This window comes from Zootermopsis nevadensis, unplaced genomic scaffold, assembly GCF_977971745.1.
Source record: "Zootermopsis nevadensis isolate Lab colony 2312 unplaced genomic scaffold, Znev_1.0 Znev_ptg000022l, whole genome shotgun sequence".
NCBI classification, from domain to species: domain Eukaryota; kingdom Metazoa; phylum Arthropoda; class Insecta; order Blattodea; family Termopsidae; genus Zootermopsis; species Zootermopsis nevadensis.
The window spans coordinates 6,856,237-6,868,418 of record NW_028259154.1 but is presented as its reverse complement, the minus strand read 5'-3'; positions in this window follow the sequence as shown (position 1 = coordinate 6,868,418).

Here is a 12,182-nt window from a genome sequence, read left to right as displayed (position 1 = left end):
GTACTCCAAGGTTCATCAGTGAATTAACCATAGCCCACCACTGAACCCTATCCTGGTTTTCTCCATACCCCATCATCTTCTCTCCTAGGACTGAATATCCTCCTCAACAGCCTTTATGATACATCTTTAATCTATACCTATAGGAATTTTGCTACAGGATTAATAGAAGTATTAACTTCAAGTGCCGGGTTGTCATAGAATTATATGCACCATCCTACTATTGATGTAATCTTTCTTGCTAATTCTGTAAACTAACAACGTCCCATCCATTGAAAGAAACGTTGAAAGAATGACCTAATATTCATATTAAAATGAATACTTCCAACTCGGGTGGTTGATAGAGTGACATCAGCCACTTCACTCCCGAAAGAATCAAACGCTCTGTCCTCGCGTGGTCGATGTCCGTCCTCTTCCGTAATCTGCTCCTCTTCATGATCTTCATGGCATATAGAATCTATCTTTGATTTCTTCCTCTGCCTCTTCTACTGGAGTATGTGCACATATAAGTGATACGTTTAACATTTTACACCTTATCCTCGGGACACACAATGTTTCATTAACACGTATGAATTTAGAAACCATTTGTCTCAAGTGCCGTGAAACCACAAATCCTGTTCCAAGTTCATGCAAGTCATGGTCATTATAAATGATTTGTATGATCTCCAGAATCTATATCATTACACTTCCATCTTCCAGGAGAGCTTTGACTCCTAGCTTACAATTCGGCCAATTGCTCTTTGAGTCTAGCAAAGGGCCTATTTTGTGCAGGCTTAGTACATTCTGACTTACTAATCGTAAATTGTGTACAAGTTCATTCCATGTCTGTTGGGCATGTTCTTTCTTTTGGCTTCGTGACAATTTTTTTTACAAGGTGGCTTCTCAGCTGAGGCCTGTCTGACTTGGGTGACCCTACTGGTAGTTATGCTACCACAGGCATAGCCCTCAGCTTACTTGAAGCATGCAAACCACCCCGTCCTGCTCTCAGGTGCCTTCAGTAAGGCAATGTCCACTGGGGTGGCCCCTAAAGCCACAGTTCAAAATATGATAGTGACATTATTTCTTTTTTGGAAGCAAAACTTCATGTTGAACACAGATAGAAGAAAATATTTTGAAGATATCTGGAATAGAGTGATGAATAGAATATCTAGACATCTAAAGAGAGAAGCAGTGTCACAGTGATTCATGTGATTTCAGACTTCAGAGATTTATTGTCTGTGCTCACAAATGTAGTACATACATACACGTATGTGCAGTAAGAGCCTACATACCGTAAGTCTTGGCTTCGGAGACCTCCAATGAATGCTCTGAAGTATTTTCATGTAATTCCTTATTCCACTCTCTGTGAGCATGAAGAATGTCCTCATGCTTCTCCACAACATATTCTTTAGATCTGTTACTGCGACATTTATGAACATTTAAATTGGTCTGTTGAAGTCCTCGTGTGTGATATTTGAACAAGTAATAACACTAGACAACAAATTTTTAATGAGTTGTATATGTCGGAAATGAAACTAATCAATTCTTATGTATTTTCGTCCGCTAAATTCGAAAATGACAATAAAAAAGTTTAGTTAGTTCGCGTTTTGAAGATATTTTATACTTTGTAAAATGTCACCAATAAATTCGTCCATATGATATGCAAATGTTTAAAAAATTTCAGCTACCTTGTCTTTTGGCCTTTCTTCTGTATTTTACTTCAGGGGCATCTCTTACCACCGACCAGGAGTAATCAGCTGTCATTGATACGCTCCATTTCCCCTGATAACGCCTTTCAAGAGTAGAAATATCTTAGTGAAATCGTTCGCCATGTTCATCACTAACCGATCCAAGATTATCAGGGAAAAAGTCCAAGTGAGAGTGGAGGAAATGCATTTTAAGAGACATATTGCATCCCATTTTACTGTGTGCTGTCAAGAATGTGTCTACTAATTTCCTATAGTTTGGCGCCCTGTTGTTTCCAAGAAAATTCCTAACAACTGACTTGAAGGATTCCAATGCAATTTTCTCCTCTCCCGTCAAAATGTCAACAAAATGTTCATCAACAATCGGGTTTCTTATTTGGGGACCTACGAAAACTCCTTCTTTGATTTTAGCTTCACTTAGTTGGGGAAATTTGTGAAAGAGGTACCATTTCGTTCCATTCCTTTTATAAATTTTTTCATCAAACCCATTTAATGTGCAATGCTGGCAGTATTATTTTGCTTTTATCTACCAGTGGTTCAAGGACAATATTGTTTGCATAGATCAAAGCATGTTTTTTCTTATTGTTTATGCCGATGACACGAGGAATCTTACAGAAGTAGCAGTCGTTTACATGGTTATGCGGTTCCCGCCACATCATGGGTACAGCGAAGGGCATAGATTGCATTTTTCCTTTTAGCCACTCACGTAGATTTGTAGAAAACTTCAGACAGCAAATATGGGGTGCCCATGCCCTGTCCATGTCACCCACTTTGCAACCAAAATAAAGGTGGGACGCTTTCTTAACGATGGGGGCCAAGTTTCGATTTTGTGATTTAAAAGTAACTTCTCCACAGATATAACAAAACTTGTTAGGATTATTGACACATCTTTGCGACATTTTGTATATTTTAGTGTTACAAATATCTCATTTAAGTACTCACGGCGTTCTTGCTGTTCACTACATAATTATTCTAAGACGAAGTGAAACACAAAATCCGCACTCCACAAAACACTTGCTTGCCAAACAGAACCACAAGGACAACTGAACCAATTTATTAAACATCCCTTAGGGATGTTGACTAGACCTGCAGGAAGCAGAAAAACCTTCTCCGCCCTTGTACAGGCTGTTTCTGAAGTAAGTAGTCTATTACAATTCTGAAAATTACGAAAATTGAGCGAAACAGCTTGGTATGAATATCTTCGAAATGCGAACCAATCATACAAAATGAATGTCATTTTGGTGTTAAGCAGCTCAAAATTAGTAAAAATTGGTTAGTTTCATCTCCGATATATTTTGGCTGTTGAACAGTGTAATTGTTACAATGGGTAGCTACCGTTGAGCAAAGGTTTGAAATAAAGGGGGCACTTTCTTTGAACATTGTTTGTCTCAATTATTAGATCCCAACAATTTCCGAATTATTCTGTCACAAAAGGGCAGTGGCTTTTCCAATTACAGTGCCTGATGTCATACTATAAATACTGTTCTTCATCAGTGACTCATTCAATTGGGATGAGGTGATAGAGATGAGAAAGTCTTAATAAATTTACTTTTGAAGAACTTAAGACAAATACCACTGTCACGGGCTGGGGATCATAACCCAAAGTGTCTAAGGGAAACCTTCATTTATCTGTCTAATCATGGATTACAGGAGGAATGGTTGAACACGGAAATGATCCTTTTAGTTTCCATGAACGGTTCAAAACTTTCTGACAAGTGCAGCAACTATTTACGAAGTAGTTACACTGAAAATGTGAAATACACAGTGCATCATTGCCACTACACGCCATCATGCACAAAATAATTGACTTCTGTTAAGTTACAGAGTTCTCACTGGTAGTATACCTGGCATATGTAAATCACTAAAAACTGAACTACGTAACATAATGTGACAGTTCGTCTTAGGCATTTGCAGATTCAGTTCGGATTATAACTGTGGCATCCAGGGATCAGCCGTATTAGATGTTGAATATTATCCCAAGTTTTTGCTGACAAAAGTACTTGCCTTTGCAGGATGAATATGGCAAGTGAAATATTTGCAAACTGTTTGATAGTTTTCAACATTTGACATGGTTCATCCACTGAAACCAAAGTCATTAAATGTATGATAGTGATGTTTCTTCTCATTTGATGGCAAAAAATAATTTCTGAGTCGTAGTTGAGAGCAAATTTTAAAGGTTACCGGAGCATAGTGCTAAGCAGAATATCTTCTCTTCTATAGACACATGGTTTTTGAGAGATTTTCATATTGAGGAATTTTATAGTCTGTACTCTTCAGCTTACTACATAAATAGAATGAAATCATACTCTCTGTGTCGAGTTCGCTGAACTCTCTTGCCTCGTCTGATGTCTTTTCATATAATTTCTTATCTTCCTCTCTGTGAGCATGATTCTTCACAACACGTTCCTCAGATACCAACTCATTCTTCAGTTCTGTTACTGTAGCATTTATGACCATATGAAATGGCCCGTTAAAGTCTTCTTGTGAGGCATTTCAACAGGCAATAAGTTAAGTGTTAAACTGAATAGCGTAATTGCTGTATACCTTTAAGTGAAAAAAGTTTTGAAGTGTGGGTTTTTTTATGTGGACACCTTGTCTGCATCATTCATCATCATCATAAACAGCATGGTTTAGGCTATTGAGCCTGTTCTGTCTCCAGACGTAATTGGTCTCTCCATCTTTTCGTGGGTCTTCATTTCTTGCATTTTCCTTCAGCCTGGTATCTCATTATTGTGTATGGGATGCAATTGTTGTCCATTCGAGAGATGTGGTGGTACCAGGAGTTACTATAGTCATTTATGGTGTCCGTAATATTCGGGATGTTCAGTTGTTGGTGCATGCCTTCATTTCGCTGGTGATATAATTCGCCAGTGATCATAGCAGTCACATCTCTGCAGCATCATTGATCCCAGCAATTTCTGAATCATAATGTGGCAAAAGAACATGACTTCTCCAATTGTAATGTCTGAAGTCATAATATATACTCTTCTCCAAGAGTGATAAAATCAGATTTTATGGGGTGGATGTAGCATGAAAGTCATTATTTTTACGGTGAGGAGGAGTTGGCCTCACATCTGGTTTCATCTGACTCAGGTCAGGGACCATTGGCAGGCTCTTGTGAATACGGTAACGAACCTTCAGGTTCTGTAAGTTTCTTGAGTGGTTGAGCAACTGTAGGCTTCTCAGGAAGAACTCGGCTCCAAGGACTAAGTAAGTTTCGGCTGACAATACAATTGTCTATATCAGGGGGAACGTGGCAACTAATCTATGCCAAAATGCTGGATAACTTGCTACACTTACATTTGATATGGTTCCTCTCGTAAAGTCAAAGTTGCTCAAAATATGATAGTGATAATTCTCTTTTGAATGAAAATTGTATCTGTAACTCAGAGGAATGCACAAATTTTGAAGTAAAGTCAAACAGAATGAATGCTAAGTAGCAAATCTGCACTTCTAAAGAGATATGTAGTTTCGTGGTGATTGACAGGATTGCATGGAGCACATTTATATTTCTGATCTCTCTTGACCGCTTGGATGTCTAGTTGTGATTCCTTATTGATTCCATCTGAGCACGAAGAGTGTCTTCATGCTTCTTTACAACACATTTTTGAAATCTGATTTCATTCTTCATATCTGTCACTGCAACATTTCATGACCGTGTTAGTTCATCTTGTTAGGCTTTTGTAGCTAGAGTTAAGATTATAAACCTGGCTTCCAGGAATGAGCCATGTCATATATTTAGGATTATCCCACATTACAGCTGACTTTGAAATGGCATCTTTCAGGGTGACAATGGCAACTGAAATATTTGCCAAAAGTTGGATAAGTTTAAAAATTTCACAACATTCATTCCTGAGAGCCATAGTTATTCAAAATATTATAGTAAATTCTCTTGTTCTTTAGAAGCAAAACTTTATCTCTAACTTAGATTTACAAAAACATTTTGTGGGTAAATGGAACAAAATGCCAAGCAAGATACTACAGTTACATGGTATATATATATGTAGGATTTGAGGTTTTCATGGCAGTGAATCTGAAGATGGCTGTCTTCTGGGTTGTTGCGCCGTGTAGTCTGATAGAAGTTTGCCGACGTTTCAGAGGCCGCCCTAATGATGGAGGCAGCAAAGACCTCTGAAATGTCGGTAAACTTCTACCAGACTACATGGCACAACCCAGAAGCTGGCCATTTTCAGTAACATGGTAATTGATAAAATTTCATAGTTTGTATATCATCTGTACACTTAACTTTGTACAATAATAGAATAAAAACCTACATACACTGTGTCTGCAGTTTGCTTATTTCTCTTCCCTGCCCTGAGAGCTTTTCTTGTAATTCCTTATTCTCCTGTGTCTGAGCATCTTTATGCTTGTTTTGCAACAAATTTATGAGATTGACTTCATTCTGCAGCTCTGTTTCTGTAACATTTTATTACCATATGAAATGGTCTGTTAAATTCCTCTTGGGAGAGAGTTTCAGGAAACAAGAAATTAAGCATTCCAATTGACAGCACAATTTATACATAGTTACAAGTTTAACAAAATTTTGAAGTCTGGCACATATTTTATTTGGACGCTATGTATTTAAATGCACTAGTGGATCTTAGCAATTTTTGAATCATTGTGTGACAAAGAAGCAGTGGCTGTTCCGATTACAGTTTGTGATGTTATACTAGAAACATTTCTCCAAGAGTGATGTGGGTGGAGCAGGTAGCAGGCATTAGCAAGATGGGAAATTCATAAATTATTTTGGAATAATGTAAGGGAATATTACTTTGACAGGCTGAGAATGAATGCCGGGTTATTATTAAAAGGGACATAAACACAAAGTGTCAAAGGGAACACTCGATTCATCTGCCCCATGAGTAATTGTGGAATCAAATGAACACAAAAATGAACCTTCGGGTTCCACAAAATGTGGGAAATTTCAGGACTAGCACAGCAACTGTTGACTTCTCAGGAGTATTTTGCACCTTGAAATTACATAAACAATGGTGAACACATATCAGAGGGCATCGCTATCACAAAAACTGTAATGAAGACAGGATCTCATTTGTTTTATGTTTTCAGAGCAGTGATTGTTATTGGACGTGGCATAAGTCACTGTAATTTTAAATACGCAAAACAGTGACACCTCATCTTATTAAGCTTTTGCAGCCAGGAATGAGCTGCATTGAATGTTGAAAGTTATCCCATGTTTGCCGTTACTTTGGATAGTTTTCAGCATTTGACTTGGTTCATCCCCCAAAAGCCAAAGTTGTTCAAAATTTGATCATGGCATTTCTCCTTGTTTGCAAGCAAAACATCGTCTCTGTTAGAGAGAGAAGAAAAATTGTTGAAGGTAAGTGGAACAGAATAGTAAGCAGAATCTGTTAATTGATATCCATTGTATTACTTGAAATTGAGACTTGTCTGAGGAATAATAGAATGAAAGGAAGCAACTAAGGATTGGGAAGTAGATTTCAAGTTATAATATATGGCTTCCAGGATTTACCTAATTCATCTAATAATAATATAGAAGTGTATGGACTCTTCACCGAATATATAAGGAAGTTGTGTGCAGGGCATGAGGCATGCATAACGAATGAGAAATTTGCACAAAAATGTGATTGGAAGGAGACAATTCAGAAGATCCAGGCACAGATGGGAGAGTAATATATTACAATGGATGTTAGGGAAACAGTGTTGGAGAGTCTGAATTATATTCATCTGTCTTAGTATAGGGACTGTTGGTAAGCCCTTGCAAACAAAGTAGTGAACGTTTGGCTTCCATAACAGGCAGGGAACATCCTAAGTAATTCAGCATACTATCAGCTTCTCAAGAACGACTGTGTTCCATGGAGTTAGTTGCTATCAATTAACTGCATGTCCTCACAGCAAGAATTACAGGTAACCCTCGATTTACGCCGGGGATGCGTTCCTGGACGAACCGGCGTAAATGGAAACTCTTTATAATGTAAATCAATGGGAAGGCAATGACACTCGTTCCCAGCACCAAAACATTAACGAGTAATATAATGAGATTACATTTAAAGTTGTGAAATAACGTAAATAAAGTAAAGGGTATTTAAAAATATATTTTGTACACTTACAATCGGCAATTCGTTGGTCCCCGCGATAGACTGCGATTCTTCCATGTAATTGATGCGTACAGTCATCTCTGCTGTTATGCGATAGTTGCATTCATGTAAGACGCCGACCTATAGAAAATCGCGTAGTAAAAATAACCCCGGTACCTCCGCAGAGATTAAATTAGTCCTTTGAAAGTTTAAAACGCCAGGAATTAAATGGCATAGGCGATTACGAGGTGCGATCGGAAAGTTTCCAGACTGCGCTTATCTCAGGTATTAAATTCATCCATCACCCTCGAAGTAGTTCCCCTGGGAGTGAACACAACGATCCCAGCGCCGCTGCCAAGCCTGGAAGCATCCCTGGAAATCTTTCTTTGTAAGCCTGTCAAGCACCATCTGCGATTCTGCCTGAATCTCTTCTATCGTCTCAAATCTCCTTCCCTTTAGCTGAATTTTCATCTTTGGGAAGAGGAAGAAGTCACACGGAGCTAAATCCGGCGAATAAGGAGGGTGCGGGATGACGGCCATGGTGTTTGAGGCCAAAAACTGCCGAACTTTTGAGGGCGGTGTGCGCTGGCGCGTTGTCATGATGCAGCAGCCAGTTGTGGTTGCGCCACTTTGCCGGCCGCTTCCGTCTCACATGTTCACGCAACCGCCTCAGGACCCCACAGTAAAATTCAGCATTGACCGTCTGACCTGCAGGAAGAAACTCCCTATGGACGATCCCCTCCTGGTCGAAAAAACAAATCAGTATTGACTTCACATTGCTCTTGACCTGTCTTGCCTTCTTCGGTCGTGGTGACGATGGGCTCTTCCATTGTGAAGATTGCTGCTTCGTTTCCGGATCGTACCCGTAAACCCAGCTTTCATCACCTGTGATAACCTTAGAAAGGAAGTTGGGGTCAGTTCTTGCAAGATCTTTGAGCTCCTGACAAACGAGAAGTCGATTCTGCTTCTGGTCCTCAGACAGGAGCCTTGGCACAAACTTGGCTGCGATGCGTCGCATGTGGAGTTCTTCCTTTAGAATCAGCTGACAGGTCCCATAGCCTATCCCAACAATGTCGCACAAGTCGTTGATGGTACGACGTCGATCTTCGTGAATGGCCTGCCGAATCTTCGTAACATTTTCGGGCGTTGTGCTCGAAGATGGTCGTCCAGAACGCTCGTCATCATCGACAGAGGTTCGGCCATTTTTAAAACGTGAATGCCACACAAACGTTTGTGCACGACCCATTGCGGACTCCCCAAATGCTTGCTTTAGCATTTCATAGGTTTCCGTATCCGTTTTGGCGAGTCTTTGGCAAAATTTGATGCACACGCTATTCCGAAATCGCAGGAGGGTCGGTGTAATGCACTACCAAAACGCCCGTAACTAAGAAATAAATGCTAATTCGATGATGCCGGCTGGCACACTGATTCACTATGAATGTAGGCCGCACCCCCTAAAGGCAGAAGCTCGTACTACATCCGGTTCGCCCTCTATTGACACAGTCTGGAAACTTTCCGATCGCACCTCGTAAGTTACTGCCCCACATCCAAACTTTTTCCTTCTTATTTCATTGCAGTCGTCTTCGATTTTCAATCCCTATTTTCTATTACATGTTCTGTTCACTTTTCTTAAATCCAGCCATAATAAGAGGAAACAGAAAAACAAAAGAACCACACAGGGGGTCTTACAGTTGAAGCATGTATCTAAAAAAATCAATATCCGCCATTTGAGCCAATGCCTATGTTCCGTACATTGTGGGGATGAGCGAGAAATCCAATCCCCAAACCTCCACTTCTATCGCTCGCCGTAGGCTTACCCAGGCAGACCGTGGACTGAAAGTGTGGACGCCAGAAGGCAAACTGAGCAGGAAAGTGGAAAATGCACAACGTGAAACACACATAGATTATATAAAAAAGTTTTCCTTCTGAAGGGGTTAATGTTCAAAATAAACATATTCCATCGTTTATACTTCACGTTAATACTCTGCGGTTATTTAAATGTATTTTCAGTAGGGTTAATTAAGAAACTAAGTGGTATAGTGTACTTTATTATTTAACTAATTTAACGACAGGCTGACAAAGGTTTCCCGAAACTGTCATGATTTAATTCTAGTTAAAAAAGTGAAGTAGAGGAACAACTATTCAATTAATGATTTAAAACGTGTCACTGGAAGAAATTTACGCGAACCGATGGAAAAGCTCTGGGTCCTCAGCGACATGTGGGAGGAATTAAAATTCTAATCAAACATTATAAAAGATGTAAAATTGTTCTGTCGTCTGTGTTACAGCAGTCATTCACTTTAAAAATATGCATTGTCCCTAACATCACAATTTGAAGATTTTCATGTACGAAGTTTCAAGATCGGTTAGGTTGGGTTCAAGGTGAGGCAAAAGATCCCTTGATATGTATGGGACAGGCGACTGGGTTACGGCCACAGCCGGTCGGAACGTGATGGCCAAGAGACAAATCTGTGCCACAGCTTGGATTCGAAACCCGGCCGTCCAGCCCGTAGCAAGTCTACTCTACTGACTGAGTCTACATTATTATTACAGTATTAAATTTGCACTTTACTTCAATGCTTTAAAATTATTATTGTAGCTGTGCAAATCGGTGATAAAAGATCATATTAGCTGTTTGGCGAGAGTTACATTTATAAACAAAGTGGATTTTGGGTCATCATATACATAAATGTTTTGTCTGACAATGAGAGAACTTATGAAAGGCAGATGTTAACATTTCCACTCACCCCATTTACGCACTTTCTACAATAACCCTAAAAAATTACGGCAGTCAGGAATCATTTCTAGGGTTTAACCACCTCAAAATTTTACTCGGCAATCACGCTGACATTACTGAAGTACACAATTAAATATTATGTGCGTCGAGTATAGGTATTTTTCTATAAGTCTGGGCATGGCTGCAGCGCTCGCCTTATGAATAAGAGGCATTTTAAAATTTCCGGGACACAAGTTCGTGTATTTTATTACAGCGACACACCTCTACCCTACGTGTCCCTAATGAGTATTATGAAAAAATATCTGGTTTGAAAATTACTACTGATAGATAAAATACAATTATATCAAAGAAATTACGTCACGCATTTAATCCATTTAATACCGAATAGCCAGTGAAGCGGCTTCAACACTCACGAACGGTCGTTTTGCGAACAAGCCCCAGTCATTTTTCTGTTAAACCTTCCCGAGTTAAAACATTGTCCTCCCCCTATGTTGACACAGCCCAAAACTAACACTGGATCGCTGTGTTCGTTCATTTTTTGGGCCGCTGTTCAGAATATGTCAGGCGGGTGGTTCCGCTGCTGTTAATTTCTTTCCGCTTGTGTTGAATGTCATTCTTCTCCAGCGTCACTCCCCGTCCAGACATTTCTGCAACCAAATGTTTACTTTATTAAAAACCGTAACTCTGTTAGTTTCGCTGGTGAACAACAACTAGCATATGAACCTGCAGTGCATGAAGCGTAACTATGGGATGTTAACTTTTCATGATTGATTTTGTTCATGTAAAGAAGTGGGTGGGCTGCTGATGATAGATGATGCAACGAACACGAAATGGAATTAATGGTTTATTGGTTTTACGTCCTTTCACAGTGCACCTCCTTTTCCCAACTACTATGGGTTTACAAGTTTTCATGCCTTAAAAAAATAATTTTGAAGCGTGTATCAGGCGATACAAATCAGAACGGTGAGAAAATGATGAATCACCCCGGTCACGGTAGACACTACAATTATGGAACCTGTGATATGTGATACAGCAGAATAATATTGTGAATGACAGTGAGTGATACGTCTCTCTTGTATTGTTACCAGCTGGAGGAAGGTGAATTTACATCCGAAAGTTGCACATTCGTCAATTTCCGAGCAGATTGTTAAGGCAGAAAACCAGAAGCTGTTGAAAATTTAACTTTGTATTCCGAACACACGCGTTTAGCTCAACTTGGATTAGTGTCACTGAAACACGTACATGCCATTTCTTGGCTCTAAGACACTAAAGTAAATGAGAACAACACTATTCATATCATGAAAAACAATTTCCATTGACATAAATGATCCTTTAAATCAGAATAATCTGGTATGCGGAATTAATTTACAATCAGGAAGATGTTAATCTCCCCGATTACCCTCTCGAAATAGGCAGCAAGAATCTCTGAAAAGCCGAGAAACTTCTACCAGTCTACAGGGCCCAACAAGCCACAAATCATCCACAACGTCATTCTTGAACCAAAGATACAATTATATTAGAGTCTGCAATTAAGTCACACAATTCATCAAGTGAAATAAGGCAACTTCTGGTGTTACGCTGCTGTGTTACTATGACTGTCAAATAAGTCTATGTTAATGAAACCGCATATTTGTAAATTTACGAGTATGTTAAACCTTGATACAAGGTTACTGAGCAGAGATTCGAGATATAATTATTTAGTAAAGA